This window comes from Lutra lutra, chromosome 13, assembly GCF_902655055.1.
Source record: "Lutra lutra chromosome 13, mLutLut1.2, whole genome shotgun sequence".
Lineage (NCBI taxonomy): Eukaryota > Metazoa > Chordata > Mammalia > Carnivora > Mustelidae > Lutra > Lutra lutra.
Window position 1 is genome coordinate 73,171,294 of NC_062290.1, and position 26,508 is coordinate 73,197,801.

A 26,508-nucleotide genomic window follows, 5' to 3' on the forward strand; every position below is an offset into this window, starting at 1 on the left:
CCAGCCTGGGGACACCGGCGGACTCCCGCGGCTCCGGGGCTCGCGGGGAACAGCGCGCGCTCTCTACCCCTCGCGCTCTCGCCTTTCCCCTTCCCTCTCGCCTCCTCCCTCTCTCTCCGAAGCCTATAAAATGTTTGAAGGAAAGGGGGCAGTCAAGAAAAATCTCCCGCGTCCCTCCTTCTCCCTCTCTTCCTCCTCTCTCTGTCTCTCCCGCTCCCCTCGCCTCTCTCCTTCCTCTATCTCTGCCTCTCTCTCTCCTCCCCCTCTCATTCTCCTCCCGGGATCAGGCCAAAGACTCGGAGATTCCATGACACCAGAACCCCGCGTCTGTCAGGCTGTCAACATTCCCGCAGCAAGCGCACCAGCGCCGAAGCCCTGATTGATCCCATATGTCTGGCAGGAGCTGCAGAGGAATTCACTGGAGATGGATCCAGATACCGAGAGTGCCACAGTAATTGGAAACACTTTGTAGAGGAAAACACACACGGACTGGCCAGCGGGTTGAAAGCATCCTTTGAAAACTGCTTGCTCACCTTTTGTGTCTCTTTTCCCTCCCCGCCGGTGCCCCACAGCCCTCACCAAATAGATGTTTATTTGACTTTGCCGGTGGGGATTTCTGGTCAGTGGTGTGCGTGGGTGTGTAGACTCGCCCCCTCAGACCACACCACGTAGGGACTGCATCTACCCCTACGCATCCATGGGCATAATCTGTCCTGCTGCTTCGTCCTTGAATTTACTTATTCACTCATTTGTTCATTCATTCATTCGACAAATACCTTTGAGCACCTATTATGTGCCAGGGCACCAGGAATATAAGGAGAGACAAAAACGGCCATGGATCTTGTTTCCAGGGAACTTACTGGGTAACAAGTGAGATGACCATTAGCCAGATATTCACAAATGATATATATAATTATGGCCCTCAACGTAAGTGCTAGGAAAGAGATCTCCGTAGACAGACTTGACCTTGAAGAGGTCAAGGAAACCTTCTCTAAGAATCTGTTGGAATCTGAAGAATGAGTAGTGTTCCTTTACTGCCAGTACACTCTCATGTGTCTGTGGTCTGTTTCAACAGCCAAGACCCATAGAGGTCTATTTCCTTGACCTTGAGTGGTACCTGGCACATAGCTACCGTGAAACACAGGTTGCCACCTGGGTGTGGTTTTTCCAAAGCAAGATCCTAAAAGTAAAAGCATACTTTGCATTAGAGGCAGGGACCTCGGTTAAAATATTCCAGCTACAAGTTAGGAGGCTTGTGAAGAAAGGCCCCTGCAGTTTCGAAACCATCTAAACCAAGTTACTTCCAAACCTTGACATCAGTTTCTGCATCTATTTCATGATGAAATTCAATGATCTTCAAGTTCCTTCTATCTCTAGTATCAGATGATTTAATTCCGTCTATATTTAATGGAATTACTTCATTGAGAGGTATCATAGTGTATTGGTTGAAATGCTAAGGTTCTGGAATCAGTTTGCCTGAGGTGAAATCTCGGCTCTACCATTCACTAGTTGTATGACCTTGACATCAGTTTGCTTCTGTGTGAAACAGAGTAATAATAATAGTCTGGTAGGGTGACTGTGAGGACTTAATCACGAAAACCTAAAGTTCTTAGGACAGGGCTTAGAATATAATGTGTCTTCTATAAATGCTGATTCTATCATCACCACCTTTAATCATGAACATTCTTCAAACTCTTATTTTTCTAACAGTATTTATTGACCACCTATCATGTGTCAGAATGTTAGATACTGAGGTTTTAAAGTTGACTAAGACTCAGTTCCAGTCCTCCAGAAGTTCAAAGGATATCAGAAGAGAATGTAATTTGGAAACCTTTACAAAGCAGTAAGATGACTGCAGGAATGGAGAAGGGGCAGCAGGAAGGAGAAAGTTCTAAATCCTCCTGGGGAATGAGCAAGACCTCGTTTGAGCTGAAACTTTAAAGAGAGAGAGAGAGAGAGAGTTCTTCCAAATTTTATCTACTCTGTGTTGTTTCAAACACATCATTAAGAGCTAACATTTCAGGACTTGGATGTGCCAGGTACCATGGCAACTACAATGTGTACTAGCTCATGTGTTCTCCACAAAACTCCAGGGGGGTAGACGATTCCACTAGGACTCTTTGGTTGCAAGCAATAGGCACCCAACTTCTCCTCATTTAAACAAAAGGGGATTTCTTGGCTCGCATAACTAAACTGGGGAAAGGGCAGGGGTGGAGCTGGTCCCAAAAGGATTTGGAAAGGAAATAAAGAATTACCTAGGCCTTCCATTTTTTTCTCCCTTATGCTTCTCTTTGCATGTTAGATTTGGTCTCTATCTTCAGATTTATGATCTGAGAAGGAAAGATTCTTTCCTTTAAGTTTAAAATATTATCAAAGCAACACTCACCATGACCTTAAAGAAGGACTCCAGGATAGCAGGCATAGGTTATATGCCCATCCTTAAGCCCACTCTGTGATTGAAGGGAGGGGCCATAATAATTGTCCTAACTGAGCTCATACACTCACTGTGGCAGAGACTCCTAGTCACCTACCCACCATATCTGGTATCACCTCCTTCAGGTAATAGAGCTCCTGAGTTTTAGCTAGGCATATAGTATTGAAATAAAGACTGCATATCCCAGCTACCCTTGCAACTGGATGTGGCCATGTGACTAGGTTCTGGATATACATATCGCTTTGCATGGCAGTTTCTAGAAGATCTCTTTAAAAGATAGCTGCTATTTTTTATCTGTTATCTCTTCCTTTAATCCCCTAATCCATCTTTCTACCTGGAACATGATTACAGTGGCAGAACTCTAGTAGCCATCTTGGACCATGAGAACAATGGTCTCATTCTAGCAATGGGTGAGTAACAATCTGGGAGGAGCCTGACTTCCTGCAGACTTGGTAGAGCAGAACCACCATACTCACCTCAGATTTCTCATCTACCTACCTTGATATGGACTTTTCTGTCACATTCTGCTGAACTTGATCCTAACTAATAAACCCAAACCTGTAGCCAGAGGCTATCTTTCAACACATGCTTTGCTTTACCTCAGTGTAGTGGCAGAAAAAAGAACATTATGAATTGCTCATGGGCTCCTAAAGTTGTCCCAAAAGGGACACATCACTTCTGCTTCATTTCATTGGCCAAAGAAAGTTATATGGCTATCTCTAATCCAACAGGAATAAGGAAGTACAATCCCACCATATTCCCAGGAAGCAGAAAGCTAGAAATATTTGACGAACAGAGCAAATAATTACCAAATTGAATCACATGACAATGAGAAGACAGTTGAGTTCACAATGCAAAGGACAGGGAAAGGGGGAAGAAAAGCAAAGGAATGATAAAAGCCTAGAAAGTTTAGCCTTCCCTAAAATTTAGGACATTCCTACAGGAGAGAGTTATAAATCAGTTTCTGCAAGCACTTTCTGATCTTTGGTTTGGGACAGTAAATATACCTGATGCCTACTCTATTTACATATAACTATGGTAAATTATGTAATAGTGTCTGGTTCTAACAGGAGTTCTAATTAATCATCCATAGGAATTAGGTTATAGACTTCTTTTCTACCTTTTTCATCCCAGCCCATCCTGGAATCTTAGTCTTTCTTTGCATTAAAAAACACTGGATTAAATCAAAATATAGTTATTAAAATATTGTTAAAAAATAAATGTGTCATAGGGGCACCTGGGTAGGTCAGTCAGTTAAGCATCTGGCTCAGGTAGTGATCTCAGGCTCGTGAGATCAGTCCAGTGTGGGGCTCTGCACTAAGTGTGGATCCTGGTTATGATTCTCTCTCTCCCTCTTCCTCTGTCCCTCCTCCACACCCCTCCCTACTCATGCACACATGCCCTCTCTCTCTCTCTCAAAAAAGAAAAATAAAAACAACAAAAACTAAATATGTCATATAGTAATACATGTACTTCTTCATGACCACATTAAATAACATTATCTATCAACTGTTCCAGTAAATGCCTTATTTTCAAAGCAGTGATAAGAGCGATATTTTGAGGTATTTGGCATGGGTCTAGGCACATTTAAAGCTTCCTGGATAATTCCAACCCATGCCCTCTGGGTGAGCACCTACGCCAACATGTCATTGTGTACCTGCAATGGGCTGAACAGTCAGGATTATGTTCATCATCCTCATGGTAAGATGGGGACATAGAGAACATTATTAAGACTGCAGTTCCAGGGCCCCTGGGTGGCTGAGTGGGTTAAAGCCTCTGCCTTCGGCTCAGATCATGATCCCAGAGTCCTGGGATCAAGGCCCGCATCGGGCTTTCTGCTCAGCAGGGAGCCTGCTTCCCTTCCTCTCTCTGCCTGCCTCTCTGCCTACTTGTGATCTCTGCCTGTCAAATAAATAAATAAAATCCTTAAAAAAAAAAAAAAAAAAAAAGACTGCAGTTCCAATCTTGGCACTACTCTGCAGAGCTCTCTAGTGTTTATACTCTCTAGTCTAAAGCCGTGGTTCTTAATGGGGGTTGACTTCGCAGGGAACAATGGGCAAAACTTGGAAATATTTGGGGAGAGGGCAGTGTTACTAGTGTCTCATGTACAGGCCAGAAATGCAACTAAACATCCTAGAAAGCATCAGAGAACCTCCGCCACAAAGAATCATCCAGACCAATATGGCCATCGCAACAAGGTTCAGAAACCCTGGTTTAACCCACAATAGATAACAGACACAGAAAATGATTAACTTTCATGATACTCAGAAACTGAGACAAAGAAGCCACCAAAAGGTACTGAAATGGAAACTAGAGCTAAACTGAGGGGAAAAAATTACCCTCGCATCATTCTATGAAATAAAGACTCCCATGGTGGGGGGGAGGGGGGGAATTGTGTTGATACAGTCAGGAATGGGGGACGCATTATATTTTTCTCACCACCTGTGTGCTGTCTCAGAGTACCACCGTTTGATCAACAAAAGACTGAATTTCCATCCGTGTCTATCTACTGAGACCTGTGCTGGTGGGCACCCACCCTTCAGTGCAACCATCTTTGCACATTGAAGCAGGTGCTGTAAGAAGACAGGACACCTGTGTGTTTAGGGAAACAAGGAGGGGGGACCAAAAAAGAGAGCAGAGTCATACTGGCAAAGATCCTTCTGTGACATCAGGCATTAAGTCAAGTAAATGGAAGTAGAGCAGGAATTTTTTTCAGATTCCATGTGTCCTGGGAATAGTGTCTTGTTTTAAAAATCTGTAACAGTGTTAGCTAATCAAAGGACAGGCAGTAATGACTGGAGGAAGATGCCCCCTTGTGACTATATTCTAGAAGAGTATCTTTTTGTTGGGTGTTTAACAAAGATAGTCTCCCACATACAGAGGTTGGAAAAATAAACCACCTTGTATGTTTCTTTGAGTAGAATTACCTGAAGATGGAGTTTAGGATAGAAAAGTCCTACCAGTAGACACTGCAAACAATTAAAAAGCCATATCTGTAAATAAATGTTGCAAATCTGGTTACAACACGAGATACAGATTGAAAAAAAAAATTTAAACGCACGTTATTTTATGTGTTTCATCTCATTTGACCCTGCCATAAATCCTGAAATAAATATCATAGTCACACCATTTTTATAGGTAAAGTAATAGAACTTATAAAGGTACCCACAGAATCAAGAAATATAAATGGTTTACTGCCATTACCTTTCGATGCATAGCAGGTTCAGTGTGCTGTGCTTTGGTAGCAATGCAATCTTGAAGTGAGGGGGCCCATTAAGTTATCATTTGTGTCAATCTCTCATTCATCTGCCCTCAGATAATTTAGTATCTGATTTCTGCAGGATAAACCTGAGCCTTTAACAAACCCCAGAGGAAGGCCTCAAACGGAGTTCTGATCTGGTAGTCTACTCCACACAACGCCATCAGCCAACACAGTTCTGGAAATTCTCCAATGAGTCCCTTGTGGTAGTGTGCCGGCCTGCTGGAACCACTCCAGACACCCCGCCCCAAGTCTGTCATGTGCAGGCACTGACTGGTCATTTGACATGATGAAATTCATCTCTTCAGACATGTAGCTTCAAAGAAAATGGTCCCAAGACACGTGTTTTGCACAGGTCACATCACACCATCACCCTTGCCTTGTGTTTGGGTGGCTGAAGTCCAATGGAAGTTGTCTTGTCTCCTGACCAACAAGGCATCTACTGTTCATTGGCCTTCCTGTTCAAATGAAAAGTACCTTGGTCTCAAAACAATCTTGGGAAAAGCAGGTGTTCTTATCCAGGAGACCCGAGCATCAGGAGCACATTTCCAAACAACAATTGGGGTTGTCCTTGGCTAAACTTTGCAGGATTTGCATCTTGAACTGGCAAAAGGCATTGAGAATCTTACATGTGGTACTGCTAGGCACCCCAAGCTTCTAGAATGGTCTGTAGGCTGACTTTCTTCAGGCTGGCCATTAGGCTCACAGTGACCATCTCCTTTACTTCTTCAGAAACAGTCATCTGCAAAAGAGTGTGCCCCACACATTGCCTATATCCTTGAATTTGTGAACCAGCTTCTCAAAGGTGCATGGGAGATGTTACTTCTTCCAGAAGGACATGCATAGAAGGACTCTTTAGATCCACTGGTAGGACCAGCCCTGTGTCCACTCAGAAGTAGTGGCTTAATGTGTTCATCTTTCATTATCTTTAATCTATAAAAAATAAAATAGTATCATCTTTGTTTCTAGATATTACACCCAAGGTCAAGGCTTGAATCAAACTCTGTGATTTCCAGCATAATTCTAGAGGTTGCTGTGCTAATAACAAATAATAATGATGGCAAAAGTCTTAAAAAAGGCATGTTCTTTCTTCTCTCTTTTCCTTTTTCTACCAGTGTGTGAAATACAAAAGAATCAGTAAGGATAACTAATTTCCTACTGGCAAAGTATACCACTACCACTGTCATTTGGAGGCAGTTCTAACTATGTGTATTTTTAAGATTATCATACAGTAAAACTGACTTCTTGTGTGTACAGTTTCATGAATTCAGACACCAGTAACAGATTCATGTAACTACAACCAAAATCAGTATAGAGAACAGGTCCATTCACTCCAAAAAACTCTCTTCTGTAGTTATGCCCTCTCCTTACTCCTAACCCCCAGGCAACCCACTTCTCTGTTTTATAATACTATAGTTTTATCTTTTTGAGGATCATATAAATGAATCATACAGCATGTATTTTTTGGAGACTGTTTTTTTTTTTCTACCTAGAATAATAACTTTGAGATTCTTCTGGGTTTGTATACAGGTTTTTGTGTATACTTAAGATTTCATTTATTTAGGCTAAATATTCAAGGATGGGATTCCTAGATCATATTTAATGTTATAAGAAACTGCCCAAATGTTTTCAGAATGGTACACATACCATTTCTCATTTGTGATAGAAATAGAAGTGTGTGAGAGTTCTAGTGACTATGCATCCCATCCAACATTTAGTACTGTGTGTGTTATGGGGTGAGGAGGCGGGGAGGAGGGATCTCTATTGTATATATATCACCATTCAAGTAAGTATGTAGTGGTATCTCATCATGGTTTTAATTTGCATTACCAAATGGTTAGTGATGTTGAACATCTTACTCTTTCTTCATTACTGAAATTGTGGGTTTACTGCTGCCTGAAGAACCTCTGTTATAAATTTTTGTAGAGCAGATCTGCTGGCACAAATCTTAGTTATCTTTGATCTGAAAATGTGTTTATTTCATCCTAATTCCTGAAGGCTATTTTGTTGAAGATGTATACTATATTTATAGATACAGATTATATAAAGTTCTATAAATATAGATATATAGGTAGATCAATAGATATAGATTTACTTACATATGTAATTATAAAATTATGTATAATTATAGCTTGATAGTCCTCCCCCTTTCTCTATTGCCTTGAGTCTACTATTGGGCCCATTTAGGAAATTTTAAATTTCAGTTCTTGTATATTTCAGTTCTCATATTTTCATTTGATTGTTCTTAATATCTTCTATTTGCTGGAATAATCTATTTTTCCATTTGTCTCAAGAGTGTTTATAATTTTGAGACATCTGTATACCTTCTTTAAAGTCTTTGTGATGTAATTCCAATTATATAGTCCTAATATCTACCATTATCCTCCATGCAAGTTGTGACTTCCTTTTTTATATGGTGAGCAAATTTTTTTTAATTTTTAAATTTTTTTAATAAACATATAATGTATTCTTAGCCCCAGGGGTACAGGTCTGTGAATCACCAGGTTTACACGCTTCACAGAACTATATGGTGAGTAATTCTTAATTATATCCTGAATATTTTAAATATGTTATGTGATTCTGGATCTTGTTTAAATCCCTTAGAAAGTGTTGATGTTTTCATTTTAGTTGGCAGTTAACCTTAGAAGTTTCAGGACACAAGATCCAACCAGACTTTTATGTGTGCTAGTTCCAATGTTAGTTCAGATTTCAAAGTTTTTGCAATGCTATTAGATCTTCTGCTAGTGTGAGGTCCCCAGTGGTCAGTCTGGAACCTGTGTAGCACTCAGTTACTCATGAAGATCAAATCCATGCATAAGCAGCCAAGAAGACCCAAGCCCTTTGCTTCCCATGACTGCCCATTTATATTCCCAATTTCTGGGGCTCCCCTCTTCAGTTCTCTGCCCAAAAAACTGCTAATTTAGTTACCCTACTCTCCTGCACCCTCCTGAGAGTACGTCTGAATTTGGGCCAAATGGCAGGAGGACACAAAGGTTTCCCCACATCCTCCTGGATTTTCAACTCTGTTGAGAGAGAGAATCTCCTCCAGGGTTTGGCCCCTGCAATTTCTGTTTGCATTGCAGCCGCTGAAGTCACTGCAGCCGCCACGAGATTGCCTGGGGTTTGGGAAGCATGAAAGCAGAGGGGAAAAACAAATACTCTGTCTATGCACCAATGCCTGTCTACTTAGGGGTTTCAGACTGTTGCATTCCACCTGGGGAATCCTGGAGGGGAAGAAAATGGTAAACTCGTTGCTGGCATTTTGAATTCTGATCTTCTTCCCCAAGTCCCCTGCTACTACTAACTTTTCTGAGTACTCAAATAGTGGCCCCATGCTCCTGTACAGACTGACTGTATAGCTGTATTCAGGGGAAGAAACAAGGTGGAGTAAACTTATTCCATCTTGCACAGAACTGGAATCATTACTTTATAGTTTGAATAACAATTTTATTTTCCTCCATTACTCTTCCAAGGTTATGTGTTCATTTAAAGTTTTATATCTTTTCTTAACAAAGTTTTAGTCATTAACATTTTCTTAAGAAATTGTCCTTAATTCAAATGTAAATTTAAAAATTTATTAACAGAGATTTAAGTAGCATATGTTTCCAATTATTGTATTCTCTTCTACATATATGGTGTCATTTAGTTTCTTTCCAATATTATATATGGCTCATTTTACTTTTTTTCTCTTGATTACTTCATGAAAATTTTTACCGATTATGCTTTTTAGAGACCCAAAACTTGGACTTTTTGTTTTCTGATACATTAACTTATGCTTTTACCCTGAACAATTTCTTTTGTAGTTCCTTGACTTGAATCCTCTGTTTATTTTTATTTATTCTGCTTTTTAAATAGAGCTTTTAAAGGAATCATTTCCCACGCAGTCTAGCTTCAGCTAAATCTTATGTGTAGTGCATGATTATTTTCTAAACACCCTATAATTAGACTTTTTTTTCCTCTTTGGCCCAGAAATTATTGAAGTGGGTGATTTATTTTATTTTATTTTAATACTTTATTTTTATAATTTTAATTCCAAGTATTTGTTTGTACAATTTGTTAATGTATTTCAAAATTAATTCCCAGGTTTATTTCATCGAGGGCATACAACAGGTCTTTTCCTATTGAAATCTTCTATGACCTAATATATGTCATTAGGTTGTTTTTTTTTTTTAAGATTTTATTTATTTATTTGACAGAGAGAGAGTGAGAGAGAGATCACAAGTAGGCAGAGGGGCAGGCAGAGAGAGAGGAGGAAGCAGGCTCCCCACTGAGCAGAGAGCCCGATGTGGGACTCAATCCCAGGACCCTGAGATCATGACCTGAGCCAAAGGCAGAAGCTTAACCCACTGAGCCACCCAGGTGCCCCATGTCATTAGGTTTTGAGACATTTTTAGTTGTAAGATATAAATTTTTCTCTAATAAATCAGTTTTACTGTACACATTATCTAAATGCTCTATATCCTTATTCACTTTAATCTATCCCATCTGTTCAAGACTGAAAGTGTGTTAAACTCTGGTACAGTCATTTTTTGACAATTTATACTTACATTTTTAGCTTTGCTTTATATTTTTGTGATATATTGTTTCATGCATGAATGTTCAGAATGGTTATATATTCTCTGTGAATAAAGATACACTCATTAACAAGGTAACTTTAACAACATAAAATTAGCCTTTGTTCATTTACCACATTTACTTTGAACTTCATTATGTTTGGATGGCACCTCAGGTTTATTATAATAATTAGTATTATTAGTATTATTATCAATATCACTACTTTCAATTTGCTTGAAATTTCCTTACTTAGTCTTTTTTAATCCCCTCTTTTAGACTGTCTCTCTTCAATATGCCTTAAAAGGATATTAGATTTCTGACAGACTTAAGAAATAAATATAAGTTAAATCATAAATAAGACAGAAGAATATACAGATGAACATTTCTAATGTTCATGTAGAGAACATTGATTTATTTGACCACATAGCAATTAACACTTTTACTCAACATAAAATATCATTAAACAAATTAGAAGGAAAAAGACAGATTAGAAAATGGCAGAAAAAAATCTTGTCCTTACATATAAAGCACCCTTGTCAGTCTACATTAGCAAGACAACTGAAAATATGGACAAAGGATAATGGAAAAGCAATTCACCAAGGAATATGTTCAGATGGACACCAAGCATATGAAAAACCATTCAGCCACATTTTTAATTGTGGAACTAGGCATCATAATCAAAACAAGAAATTTTTTTCTTTGCATTTCACGTTGGCAAGAATTACTGAATATATATTCAGCCCCAGACTGGCAAAGGCTGAGTAGCAGACACAAAGCACATGTGTTTCTATTCTTCCATCCCTCATGGAAGTTAAACATCACTAATTTATCTTAGCGTTCTTTGCTGCTGGGCCCACATGTGGTCTTCTAGTCCTCCTCATAAAGGAGTGCCAGGTCACCACCACTAATCAATTGATGCTGGTACTCCAGATGGAATCTATCTGCCATCCCTAAAGTTTGATGAAAGTGGGGCTGTTATACATGGTTAGCCTTGAAGGCCTGATTCAATAATACGATTTTTTTAAAAATTATAATGATCATATTCTTTAACAAAGCATCCTCTCAAAGCAGATAATCAGAAATGAGTACACATTTATGTACAAGGCTGGAATTTATAGTACTAATTACAAAAGTGACATGTTGGGAATATTGGCAATAATCTTAACATAAAATAATATGAGAATGATTAGATAAAGCATATTTGATGCATACAAAGAAAATTTACAATTAGTATGCTTATATGTTCTCAAAAAAGTTCAGGGCTCTAAAAATGCTCAATACATCCTGCTAAATTGGGAGGCGGGGAGGCAAAAAAACACACTTGCATAACGTGAAGGAAGAAATACATGTAGAAAATGATGCAAGGAAACATAAAAATGTAATAATGCTTATTTTAAGGTAGAACAATTGCTATGGGTGGTTATTTCATTCATTATATTTTAAGCTACGGAATATGCCTTGGTATTCACATCCAGATAGTGCTGAGGAGATCATACAGAGGATGTGACTGCTGGTTGACCTTGAGCCGGACCCAGGCAACTGGAGGCTGCCTACCACCTCCCCTGTCCTTGGAATGTATCTTCTGGCCACCATTCCCACAGCGGGAAGCATATTCAAGGAGGCAGCCTTGAGAGAACAATGTGTCATTGAGACCATCTGGATGGTATGTATGACTAAACCTAGTAAATCCTCTAAATAAACTTAAGGATCTGGTAGGTGGGTATGGAGGTCTACTGATCTTTTAGCTGACAAGTCTCCTATATAAATTCCCTCACTTTATTAAACCTGCCATCTATCAATCTGGAGTGGTCCGCCTCTTTCTTTGACCTCTTGCTGCCCTCCAAGCAGAGGGGCAATTTTCAGATTACACCTGGGAAACCTTCAAATTTGAGAACTAAGAATATAGATATTATAAAATATGTATCAGTGGTAACCTATGGTTAAGTAAATTCAATATTGTAAACCTCCCAAAGTGTCTATGTCTAATATAAAAATGTTTTTTCAAATTCTGGCTTTGTGTACATAGCAGTTTCTGATGATCTATGGAGTATAACCACTCTAAAACTCAATGACTTAAAACAATTATTATTAACTTTTAAGATTCTGTTGGTTAATTGGGATCAGTTGACTGGGTCTCATTCAGCTCTCATGGGATTCCAATTACACAGAGGCTGTGGCTGGAGTTACCTAGAGCTTCAACCGACCAGGACATCCAAGATGGCTTCCCCACTCACAAGTGTGAAACTCAGTGCATTTCCATGTAGTTCTCTTCCCAAAAGAAAAGCCCAGACTTTTGACATGGTGGCTCACAGCTTCAGCAGGCAGGAAGCAGAACCACTGGGCCTGTTAAGAGTGATGACTGGAGATGGCATGCCATCACTTCAGCCATACTCTAATGGTCAAGCAGACAGAAAGTCTAATTTTAAGGGGGTGGAGAAAGAGACTCTACCTCTTGACTGGGAAGCAGTGAGTTCAACACTGCAGAAAATCATGTGGAATGAAAATTATTATCATGGACCTCTTCAGAAAATACACTCGATCACTCAGTATTAGAAGCAAATCTATCACTTTGAAGGATCTCTTACCTATTCTGCAACTTGCCAGCCTCATAGCTAAGGATTCTAAGCCTTCAAAGAGCTTTAATGTATTCAGTGGGTCTTAAGCTGATGTAAAGTCTAAAAAAATAGGAACTTCTCTCTTATTTCACTACTTGATAAAGGACCAATTTTCAGTAGCTTAATTTATCCCTTATGGAATGTGATTTGATCTCAGACTTACAATGTTTGCAAACTTGAAGAGTTTAAAATGAAATAACATACTCCACTAACTTCTGTTCATCCTGTTAATCTGTGCCTTGTTTTCTTCTAGCCAGATGTTTCTTATACTTCATTTGCCTAACAATATTCAGACTAGGAAACGATTCTAGCATTAAAATGATGCACCAAGCATACCCACATTTATTTTCCATATCCTTGGCTCTTTCTAGATCTGTCTTGCATTTTTCAACATCCTTAATTTCTATTGAACCCAGATGGAATCTAAGTTTGCCAAGAAAGAAAGAAAACCAAACATGCGCCAGTATTTTATATTCTTCCATGCTATATGGAAAAGGTCTGAAGATACAATACGCTCTTTAAAATTATGCATACCAGGCATTTAGTTGAAGAAAGTGTGGTAGTCAACTTTTGAAATGGCCCCCAATGGCCCCTAATGACCTCTGCCTCCTGATATCCATAGCATTTTGTAATTCTTTCCCTTTGAATGTGGGTTGGACATAATGACTTACTTCCAACAAATAAAATATGACAAAGTGTTGGGATGTCACTGTCAAGATTAGGTTTCAGAAGACTCTATTTTCCATTTTTTCACTCTCTCTCACTCTCTCCCTCTCTTGTTCTGAGGAAAACCAGCTGCTGTGTCATGAGATGCCCTAGAGAGAAGTCCACATGGCAAGGAACTCATGTCTCTGGCCAACAGCCAACAAGGACCAGCAGCCTGTCTACCGTCACGTAGTAAGCTTCAAAGTGGAACTTCTGAAGCCTGTCAACATCTGTATGTTCCGAAGCTGACCCTTCCACTGTCAAGTCTTGAGATAACTACAGCCCTGGGCAGCATCATGACTGCTACCTTGTGAGATGCTCTGAGCCAGAAAACCCAGCTTAGCAACACCTGAAATTCTGAACTATGGAAATGTCAGATACTAAACACTTGTCAGGGAAAGCCACCAAATCGTAGGGTAATTTGACATAGCAGCAGCAATTTGGGTACCTAAAATTTATAGAGAAAGCTCATGTCTTTGGCTCTAAGACCAAAGAAAAGAGCTCCTGTGGTCCAAAGTGTATGGAGGGAATCAACCTTTTTTTTTCTCTCCTTTCTCTTGCTACTTCATTTTCAGGGCAGCCCTGGTAGCACAGTCTCTATACAGAGTGGGGGGGATAAAACTCTGAAAGAAATTCTGGCTTTTTATCGTTAAGAGATGGAGAGTATAGGGGAAATTCCAGGGAGTAAAGAGCTAGAGGAAGATCCCTAATTCTATGTATGAACAGATATAAGTTGTCATTCATGAGCTCCAAGTGCATGAACAGACACAAAGAAGAACAGCTTTGAGAACGGAGCTACAATATAAACCACTACCCATAGCCCTAACTAACCTCTCCACAGTGCATGTATGGAGCAGACCCATGCAACACAGGAAAGTGTTTGAAAAGTAAGCTTACATCAGAATCACCACCCACAGAAAGAGAGAGAGAACGTGTGGTCTAAACCTAACTGGATTGATTGTGTGCTAACATAACATAACATAGCATAGCATAGCATAACATAACATAACAATGATTGGCATCTCCAAGGCTTTTTAAAGGACCCAGAATCTCACAATATAATACCCAAAATATCCAGGATACACCCCAAAATTACTTCAGAGAAAAAGAAAGATCTGATCACTTTTGAAGGAAAGACAGTCAACAAATTCAAACTCCAAGATGGCCTAGATGTTTGGTATCAGACAAAGATGTTAAAAGAGCTATTATTATACATATGCTCCCTAAGGTAAAAGTGAATATTCTTCAAACTGTTTTTTTTTCCTTTTTTTCTTTTCTTTTTTCTTTATTTTTACTATTGCATGCAGAGATAGCATTTCACCTACAGAGAGGCATTTCTTCCAAAGAGCATTTTTTTTAAATCTTTTTTTTTTTAAGATTTTATTTATTTATTTGTCAGAGAGAGAGAGGGAGAGAGAGCAAGCACAGGCAGACAGAATGGCAGGCAGAGGCAGAGGGAGAAGCAGGTTCCCTGACGAGCAAGGATCCCGATGTGGGACTCGATCCCAGGACGCTGGGATCATGACCTGAGCCGAAGGCAGCTGCTTAACCAACTGAGCCACCCAGGCGTCCCTTAAATCTTTTTTTTTTTTTAATATTTTATTTATTTATTTGACAGACAGAGATCACAAGTAGGCAGAGAGGCAGGCAGAGAGAGAGAAGGAAGCAGGCTCCCTGCTGAGCAGAAAGCCCGATGCGGGGCTCGATCCCAGAACCCTGGGATCATGACCTGAGCTGAAGGCAGAGGCTTTAACCCACTGAGCCACCCAGGTGCCCCCCAAAGAGCATTTTTGTTCAAACTGGTTTTTTTTTTTTAATTTTTTTCCTTTTCTCTCTTTCTTTTTCCTGTTGCATGTAGAGATAACACTTCATCTACACAGAGGTATTTCTCTCACAGACACTTTGTGTTCAAATTGTTTTTCCCTTTTTCCTTTTTTTTTCCTTAAGTTTTACTGTTGTATGCAGAGATAAAATTCTACCTACATAGAGGCATTTCTTCCATAGAAAGGTGAATATTCTTAAAATGCATGACAAGTAGAATTCTTGAGCAAAGAAACTGTAAAAATGAACCAGGTAGAGATTTAAAAACTAAAAAAATCATTATCTGAAATTTTAAAAGATTAGTGGCTGAAGGGGATGACAGAGGAAATACTTAGTGTACTTGAAAATAGGTAAATATGATCCAGTTTGAAGGACAGTCAAAAAGATTTGGGGAAAAAAAAAAGAACACAGGTACAGTTACCTGTGGGACAATATCATAGTTCTAATATTCATGTCACTAGAGTCTCAGAAAAAAAAAGAAATTGACTGATGCAAATATATATATATATATATATATATATATATATATATATGAAGAAAATATAGGTAGACACTTCTTAAATTTTGCAAAACACAAATTTACAGATGCAAGAAATTCTGAGAACCCTACATAGGATAAACTAAAAACAAAACAAAACAAAAACCCATGCTTAGCCAGACATACCATACCCAAACTACCAAAAAACAAAGAGAGATAGATAAAACAACAGGGAATGACTGTGGATTTCTCATCAAAGATCATGGAGGCCAAAGATGGTGAAATAATGACTTTTAAGTGCAAAAAAAAAAAAAAAGGAATTGTCAACCAAAAATTCTATATCCAATCAGGAATGATGGCAAATAAGGACATTTTCAGCTGACAAGAAACTAGAAGAACTAGGAACTAGCAGACCAGCTCTAAAAGAAATATTAAAGGAAGCTCTTAAAGTTGAAGAAAAATACCAGAGGGAAACCTGGAACTACAGAAATAAAGAGTGACAGAAATGATAAATATAAAGGTAAATATAATAGATTGTTTTCTCCCTTTTGAGTCCTTTAAATATAACCGTCAAATGCAAAAAGTATAAAATCAATTGTCTGGGGAGGCTTTCAATGTGAGTATGTGAATGTATATTAAAAGTATAACATAAAGAGTATAAAGGGACCTATGTGGATATAAGGCTTCTACATTTCTATGTGTTCCAATTAAAAACAGAGACTGGCAGATTAGATTTTAAAGCAGACTCAGCTATATGTTGACTATAGGAAATCTACTTTATATATAAACATAGATTGATAAAAGTAAAAGGAAGGTAAAAGATATATTATGAAAATACTAATCAAAAGAATACTACAGTAGCCATATTAACATCAGACAGAGCGACTTTAGAACAAGGATATATTATCAGTATAACAAAGGACATTAAGTTAATTATTAAATACTAATAAAAGGATAAATTCTCCAAGACATAATCCTAAATATGTGTGCTGCTAACAATAGGCATCAAACTTCATGAAGCAAAAATGGACAGATCTAAAAGAGGAAGTGGACAAATTAACAAATATAGTTGGATACCTACAGTCAGTAATCAATAGAAGAACCAAATGGAAAAATCAGCAAAGACATAGGAGACTTAACACTAATTGCCATTTATAGAATACTTCATCCAACAATAGCAGAATATGCATTATTTTAAAATATTCATAGAATAGTCACCACAATAGATCATATTCTAGGCCATTAAAAAGTCTTAATCAATTTACAAGAATTGAAGTCATACAAAGTATGTGCTTATTATAAATGGAATTAAACAAGAAATCAGTAACAGAAAGACGTCTGGAAAACTCCAAGACATTTAGAAATTAAACAACCAGGGCGCCTGGGTAGCTCAGTTGGTTGGGCGACTGCCTTTGGCTCAAATCATGATTCCGGGGTCCCGGGATCGAGTCCTGCATCAGGCTGTCCCCGTATCGGGGAGTCTGCTTCTCCCTCCGACCTTCTCCCTTCTCATGCTCTCTCACTCTCTCTCTCAAATAAATAAATAAAAATCTTTAAAAAAAAAATAAAGAAATTAAACAACCAATGAGCCAAGAGAAAAATCTCAAGAGAAATTAGAAAATATTTTTAACTAAAAGGAAATGAAAATGCAACCTATCCTAATTTATGGAATATGGCTAAAGCAGTACTCACAGAGAAATTTGTAAAATTAAGCGCTTATATTTAAAAAAAAAGAAAGAAAATTTCAAGTTGGTTATCTAACCTCACATTAAGAAACTAGTGAAGAAGAACAAATTAAACTAGAATAAGCAGAAGGAAGGAAATAGTACATACATTACTAAGGGAGTGTATTCTCTAAATATACGAAGAGATATATATGGAGTAGAAAACAGGAAAATCAGAGAAAATCAATTAAACTGAAGAGTAGATCTCTAATAAAACTCCAGCCAGAGAAAACATGGAGAAAAAAATATGCAAATTACCAACATCAAAGGCGAGATAACACTACAGATCTCACAGATACTACAAGGACAGTAAGAGAATACTACAAACAACCCTAAACACAAAAATTCAACAACTTAGATGAGATGGATGAATTTCTTGAAAACTATCAACTACCAGAAGCCACTCCAAACCAAATGTTTGGTGACTGGAAGGCATTCATTCATCTCAGAAAACTCTCCAGGTGTTATTCGGGACAATTCCCTGCTCCCAGGTGCTATTTCTCCAGCATCAGCCTGACTTCTCATCTCCACCCTCCAGATACCAATGGAGATTAGTTCCAAATTTTGGCCACTGATTCTCTGGTTGCCCCTTTTCCTTATAAACTTCTAATTTCATCTCTTCACCACCCCCTCCCTATCCCTACACCCTCACGATTTTTGTTGAGAGGAGAATTGATACAATCTTCGGAAAAGACAGCCTAGGCTTCTATTGAAAATTTTTTGAAGAGCGTCTGATTAGCTTGAGTCCCTCTCCTTATTATCTGGTGCCCAAACTTTCTCAGCAGCAACGTGTGCTCTTGGTATTGGTGCTCATTCAGGAAGAATCAAAGCACTTTCCTGCTACTCTGTATGTGGCCAAGATCTCAATCAAGAGCCTTTCTTCATCTAGCTACACTACTTTCCAAATCAACCTGTTATCAGTAGCATGTGGCTTGTCTCATGAGCTTTACTTCCTGCTTTGAAGAATCAACAGAGTTCTCAGAGTTGAAGAAGGCTCCTTGCTCAAATAATCGTGATAAGGTTAGGATGCTAAAAGGACACCTGCTATAGCTCTTCCTTCTAATTTATACAATTTATGCCTGCAGATTCTGGTTTATGGATTAACTTCTAGGGTTCCTCCTCTCTTGTCAACTTCCCAGGTAGTTTGTGTGAGTTTATAATAAGATGGGAAATACATATTCAAAAACACAATTCTCATCTCTGACAAATGATTAAGTAGATTTTTACCAATTTCTTATAATTTTGGAGTTGTGTCCCCCAACTAATACTAATACTGGACAAATATATATTCTCAGGCAGCATTTGCCACTCCCTTGACAGGTATGACGAGTTATAGTCCTGGCAATATTTTGAGAGAACACAAGAGCAATGGAGTTTGTAATAGATTCACTAATGAAGCCAAAAAGTTATAATGTTTGAACTTCCCAAAAGCCGCCCCCATAATTAATACAAATTTCTTTAAACCACTAGAACTGGGCCTCATTCCTCTCCCACACTCCCTGGGAATTCTGACTGCCATCCAGGATCTTCCCTATGATTTAAGATCAAGAGGGCATGGTCTTTATGGTGTCTCCCAAACCGGATTTCTCTTAGTTACATGTTGACTAACAGTTTCTCATTGAAGTGATCCCCAACTCTGCAGAAACACCTGAATGCTGGCACCAACACCTCTCTGAGCTGAGCCCCTGCCTTGCCTTTTTAATTTTTTTTGTAACCAAAATCCATGGTATATACTTCTCTAAGAAAATATAACTCCTGCTCCCTTCTTTCTGTCTTTCAACAGCACTGCCTACCATCCCTCTTACACAAAATTACCTCTTTATGCTCTACTACCCCTTATTTAAACAGGTATTTCCCTCTTTTGTTCTCTTGTTTCCCTTTCTAAATCCCTAGGAGTATTAAATTTAGGGCTTGATTTTCACTTGGAAATGTTTTCCATATTTGTGGCACCAGTGCCACCAGAGGATTTACAGTAGGTCAAGTGAAGAAAAACAGAGTGCAGAATGAATGGAGAATTAAAAAAAAAAAAAAAAAAAAAGGAAAACTCTTTTGCAACAGATCAAAATGCCAGTCAATTATTTTCTGCTAGAACACATTTCATCAAATAATTCATGGCTATTCTAAGAACTACAGCTAGTTGGATTAATCAAAAAAATGAATTTGAATAGTCATTCTCCTTTAAAACACGGATTTTCAGATTTGAATGTCTGAGGAATTTTTTTAAATTCTTTTAAAAATATTTATTTATTTTAGAGAGAGAATGTGCACAGGGGGAGGGCTGAGAATCTCAAGCAGACTGCCTGCTGTGTGTGGGGCCTCATATAGGGCTTGATCTCACAACCCATGAAATGGTAACCTCAACTGAAAATAAGAATCAGACACCCAAGTGACTAAGCTACCCAGGTGCCCCAAATGCCTGAGGACTTTTTAAAAACACTAATACCTGGGTCTCAGTCACAAAGACTGATTTAACTTGTGTGAGTTGCAACCTGGGCATTAAGATTTTTCGAAGTTCCCCAGGTGACTCTATTGTGCAACAGAATGACTTTACTGTGCAGCCAATTTATCATGAGAACCATCACCAGGAGTCTGATAAAACACAGATTGCTAGAGCTGCTGATTCAGTAGGTTTGAATGGGGCCTGAGGATTTCCATTCCTAATAAATACCCAGCAGAAGCTGTTGTTCCAGAGGTCATACAGTGAGAACCACTTTCTTTCTTCCTTTTTTAAAAAATTAACATGTAATGTATTATTTGTTTCGGAGGTACAGGTCTATGATTCATCAGTCTTACACAATTCACAGCACTCACCATAGCACATACCCTCCCCAATGTCTATCATCCCATCCCTCCCCCACCCCACCCCAGCAACCCTCAGTTTGTTTCCTGAGACCAAGAGTCTCTTAAGTTTTGTCTCCCTCTCTGGTTTCATCTTTTTTTTTTTTTTTTAAGATTTTATTTATTTATTTGACAGAGATCACAAGTAGGCAGAGAAGCAGGCAGAGAGAGAGAGGAGGAAGCAGACTCTCCGCCGAGCAGAGAGCCCGACGCGGGGCTTGATCCCAGGACCCCGGGACCACGACCCGAGCCGAAGGCAGAGGCTTTAACCCACTGAGCCACCCAGGCGCCCCTCTGGTTTCATCTTGTTTCATTTTTCCTTCCCTTCCCCTATGACCCTCTGTCTTGTTTCTCAAATTCCTCAAATCAGGGAGATCATATGATAATTGTCTCTCTCTGATTGACTTACTTCGTTTAGCACAATACCCTCTAGTTCCATCCATGTCGTTGCAAATGGCAAGATTTCGGGGGGTTTGATGGCTGCATAATATTCCTGTGTGTGTGTGTGTGTGTGTGTGTGTGTGTGTATACCACAACTTCTTTATCCATTCATCAATTGATGGACATCTAGGCATCTAGCCTCTTTCCATAGTTTGGCTATTGTGGACATTGCTGCTATAAACATTGGGGAACACGTGCCTCTTCGGATCACTATATTTGTATGTTTGGGGTAAATATCCAGTAGTGCAACTGCTGGGTCGTAGGGTAGCTCTATCTTCAACTTTTTGAGGAACCTCCATGCTGTTTCCCAGAGTGGCTGAACCAGCTTGCATTCCCACCAATGGTACAGGAGGGTTCCCCTTTCTCCACATCCTCGCCAACATCTGTCATTTCCTGACTGGTTAATTTTAGCTCTTCTGACTGGTGTGAGAACCACTGCTTTCAAGTGCATACGAATCACCTTCAGGTGCAGAGGATTCCTGTAAAAGGCAGATCTACTTCAGTCTGTGTGGGATTGGAGTAGAATTTCTGCATTTCTAATAAGCTTTCAGGAGATACTAATGCTGCTGATCCACAGACCATACTTTATACAGCAAAAGATTAGAGCACAGGAAATTAACTATTAGAGCGGGACATTCATGAAATAAATACGATTTTGTGAAATACAAAAAAAATTTTAGTACCAAAACACCATTTTGAAGCAAATTTTCAACTGTAATTTCAATATCACACGGATATATATGAGAAAAATTTCATGACCTTTGAAAATTATGAAAAAATGCTTAAAGTCATAGAAAGAAATTCAAAATTACTTTTTTCAGGTTTTATATGTTTATTCAGAAAGTGATTCAACTATGGATGATGAATTTTTAGCACTATGAAATCCAACAGTTTAAAATCACTTTTCCCTGAAATTCTGTTTATTACATTTTTTTGTAGTCCTGAAGAAATTCTCTTATCTTAAATTTTTCATGCATTCGGGTATTTTGCATGATCTCTGATGTGATCAGGAATAAAGGTTGCATTGATGCTGTAGCTATCATCATAACCCTCTTAAACCTCAAAACAACAGGGACTTTCTTTTCTGTGCAGGCAGCTATGAAGTTACCAAGTAGTGACTGTCCATCTGGAAGGAACTGGTTATCTTTTCCTTCATCAATTATTATGTCTCGCTGAGCACCTGGGTAGGACCTCACAAGCTGGGTGGCATCATAAGTCTTCCATTTATTTTGATCTGTCCCTAAATATCTACTAAAGGATTTTTTGTCCCAAAGACAGAGCACTGGGTTGCAAATTGGAGCAAAGGCAGATACAGATTTGTATTTTCCAAGATTCTTTGGAGCACAAATCAAAGTTTCATGGCCTCCCACGGAGTGGCCAAAGATAGACATCCTTTGGGGGTCCACTGGAAAACTGGCATTTATAAGTTGGGGAAGCGCCCTAGTTACATAAGAATACATTCTGTACTTGGGGCTCCTGGGTAGCTCAATTGGCTAAGTGTCCAACTCTTGGTTTCAACTCAGATGATCTCATGGGTGGTGGGCTCGAGCCCAGAGTCAGGCTCAGTGGGGATTCTGCCTGACCATTCTCTCCCTCCGCCACTCTTTCTCTCCCTCTCTCTCTCAAATACATAAATAAATCTTTTTTAAAAATGTAAGCCTTGTGGTAGTTTTTAAAAATCAGTGCCTGAAAAGTGCCTATAGAGTAAGAATTGGAACCACCGGGCTCCTGAATAAGTAATTATTTGGAGGTCATTTTCACAAAAGAGTTCTAATATTATAATTTTATAATTCTGTTTCAGCTCTCATATTTTTTATTTTCTAGGCTTGAAGTTAGCAGGCTCAACAATTTTTACACTCCTACTCTGCAAGTGTTTATCCAGTTTTACGTAAATGACAAATCAATCCCTGAATTTCGTTAAGTGCTTTCTATTTTTTGGATAGTGAAGGTCTCATAATAGGGTGGAGAGAGAACATTTGGTTCCTTTTGTGACCTTCTCATACACATTTTAAAGCAATGGCTTCAGTTTTAGAACTGCTGGCTTTTTTGGAAACATCTGAATGTGTGACTTCCAAATTCTGAGAGAATAAGCAAATAACCAAATAAAATGGCATTATAGTGTGATAACTGAACCTTTTAGACTCAAGATTCTAGATTTTAGAGGAAGTGGCCAATATAAAAATGGCAAGAGATCTATTAGAAAATGATAAAGATTGTGATAAAACCATATTTCAAAACAGGAATAAGACATTAGGCAGATTTTAGTAAAAATAAAATCAATAATATGTATATTTCTCCCTTGCAAAATTAGGATTATTCTCACCAGTCTGAGAGCTCATGATTGACAGTATAGAGGCTCTGGGTGATCAATACAAGTAAATAAGACCTGATGGGGTGACAGCCCATTTGGGCTCTCAATAAAATGAGAAGGTTCTACTTGACACTGTTTCTTAGTCTATGGGGGCAGGAGGAAGGCACACAACACTTTGAAAAGCTTATGAAAGCTATAGATCCTCTCTCCAGAAAAATTCATAATTTGCATGTGATTCCAGATTCCAGATGCCCTGACCAGGGCTGACAGATGGGGATGCTTAGAGCCCAAGTGAACACACACGTCATACAGTACTTGGCACAGAGGAAGTTCTATATGTTGGTGATGATGGTAATAAATAGTTTTGTTTCAAAAAGTGAAGAAGCAGAAAAAACCCACGTGTTTCATAAATGGGGTTTCATTCAAGCTAGTGATTAGAGAACATCCCTCCCAGATTCTGGCAACAGGCGGTCAGCCTCTACTGTCAACATTTGTTATTTTGAATGCTCCTTCTTTCCTGTTTTTAATCAATAATTTTTGGCAACTTGGGAGAAGATCCATTTAAGAACTACTGACTATTTATTAATTCCTTTGTACCAAGCTCTCTGATAAGCAATTAGTCTGCATTAGCTCCTTTAATCCACAGAAATCCTAGTAAGTAAGGTTTACTAATGAAGAAGTTGAGGCTTCCAGTAGTAACTAGTGATCCCACAGACTATTGTGTGCCAGGAGCAGCTCCGTTCCACAAAGTGAAAATTATATAGAACACTATTCATTTTTTAAAATAAATCAACCTTCGTTAGCCCAGGAATTACTGAAAATTTCTTCCCGGTTCTTTTTTTTTTTTTTTAAAGATTTTATTTATTTGTGTAAGATAGAGGAAGCGAGCACAAGCAGAGGGAGCAGCAGGCAGAGGGAGAAGCAGGCTCCCTGTTGAGCCAGGAGCCCAACGTGGGACTCGATACCAGGACCCTGGGATCATGACCAAGCCAAAGGCAGACACACTTAACTGACTGAGCTACCCATGCATCCCTTCTTCTGGGTTCTAACAGTCTGTTAATACTCATTTTCACTGTTTGTTGTTTTGGATTGTCATCATCTCCTGATTTTCGTCAATATTTTCATGTGAACTCTGGACAAGATAAACTAGGAGCTGCTAGCTCTTGAATACGCCATTCTGACCAGAACTGTCATTTCCACTGTGTAGCTCCCAACATTGTCATTTGGTTTCCTTTCTAGCTTTGGCTTTCATCAAGAAATTGCTCCCTGGAATATAAACTGAACCTGATTCTATGCTCTATACTTGCATACCTTGTTTTCCTTTTCATTCATCTTGGTTTCATGCTAAACATGAAAATAGCTAGAACATTCCACTTCAAAGTGTTCACTGCAAGGTTGTGAAGAAAAGAACACCATTTCTGTAAAGACTACCATGCTCGACTTGGTAAATATTTGCCATTAATGTCAGTAGGTGATAGAAACTGCTCATCCTGTGATCATCTGCTTTCTCTTTATAGGCTTTTAGCCTCTGCCCTCTCCTCCCACCACTTAAAAGCTTTCCTGATGCATACTCGCGTTTTGGCCTCATATTATCATACTATACACATGACCCTTGAGTGGCCTCATCCACTTTCAGATATTCACGACAAGCAAAGCTCCATTCCCAGCCCAGACCTTTTTCCAAACTCTCGACTTGTTAAATCATTAACAACTTGGATCAACCATCCAGTTTTCTGTGGGCATCTCAAACTCCACATGTCCAAAACAAAGTTATTATCTTCAACAATCCTTCTACCTCCTGAATCGTCCACTTCCCTCCCACCATTCACCCATACAGAATTAACTTCTGATGTTTCTCACCACCCCACAATTATCACCTGCATTAATTTATTCTTGTGAAACTGAAAATCACCTATATTCACTGATCCATGAATTGTTAATTGCTACTTTCTGCATATGCAAATAGGAAGAATAACATTCACTTACCCCAGGAGGGTGGGGGTTAGAGGGAGTTGCAATTGTTTGAAGGCTCTTTCAAATATGTTTTTGTGTGATTAAAATGATGGAATACCTCTGAATGAATTTAAGTATAAAAGGCAAACTATTCCATCCACTTAACTTTTTTTCCTTTTGGCTTAGAAAATGTTAATATTTCTACTCAAGCCATCTGGGTCTTGGAAATATCATGTGCCTTTGATGACTATATGTGAAAACTATTTTTTGCATCTTTGAAAATTCCTGAAGGAATGCTATTACTCAGTTTGTTTTCCTTTCTATTTTTCTGACAACAAATTACAATTAACTTGTAATTCAAAAGGACAAATTTGAAATATATTTAAGCAGTTCCAAGGGAACATCACAGATACCAAATGATCAAATTAAAATATTAATAGCTCTAGATAACTCAAGTGTCTCCTTGACTTACTGTCTTTTGTTTGGATGTAATTTTCTCTCATATTTAAGAAGTCCTTCAGCACCATCTGCTCCTATAATACTTTGCCATGCTTAAAAAATGTTATTCCCAGACACGGTAGTTTTGAAATTATTCCATCAAAAAGTTTCTTAAAGAAAATAAATTGGAAAAAGAATTTCCATTCCTCCTAGCTTGTTTCTTAACAAACAGCAAAGAGGACGTTTGTTACCCAAGAAACACGGTGCTACACGAATATTTTGTTATAATCAGACATTTCCCTTCTGATTTTCCTCTGACCCTAAGGCTAACTAGTGCCTGAGGGAACAATATTTTATGTGCTGTATGTACGGATCTGTGCAATCATGTGCCTTTTGGAGATGCAGGTCTCATTTTTTAATCAGAACTATAAAACAGGGTGAATTTTCATGTGGTCTTGTCCATTTTATGGATAAACACTGAACAAATGACTAGATTGCCAAAATAAATTCCCCAAGGGAAGCTGATAGACTGGAGCGATAACACCAGTAAAAGAAATCCAACAAAGGAAACAGATTCTTCCTCTATGAAACCGAAGCATACTCTTAGAGAAAAATCAGACTTTTCCAGGGCACCTAAGTGGTCCAGTCAGTTAAGCAACTGACTCTTGATTCTGGCTCGGGTCATGGTCTCTGGGTCATGGGACAGGTCACTAGGGAGTCGGCTTGAGATTCTCTCTCTCTCCCTCTGCCTCCCACCCCCTACCCCAGGACCCCCAGGCCCTCTCTCTGTCTCTCTGAAAGAAATAAATTAATCTTAAAAAAAAAAAATCAAACTTCTCCAATTCTTTTTTTTGTTTTGTTTAAGATTTTATTTATTTATTTGACAGAGAGAAAGAGATCACAAGTAGGCAGAGAGAGAGAGAAGCAGACTCCTTGC

At 38.7% G+C, this 26,508-nt stretch overlaps 1 pseudogene; it reads right to left on the bottom strand.

Annotated features, from left to right (window-relative positions):
* Positions 1-21,838: 21,838 nt before the first annotated feature.
* On the bottom strand, positions 21,839-24,937 carry LOC125083001 (S-formylglutathione hydrolase-like; annotated as a pseudogene).
* Between the last annotated feature and the right edge of the window lie 1,571 nt (positions 24,938-26,508).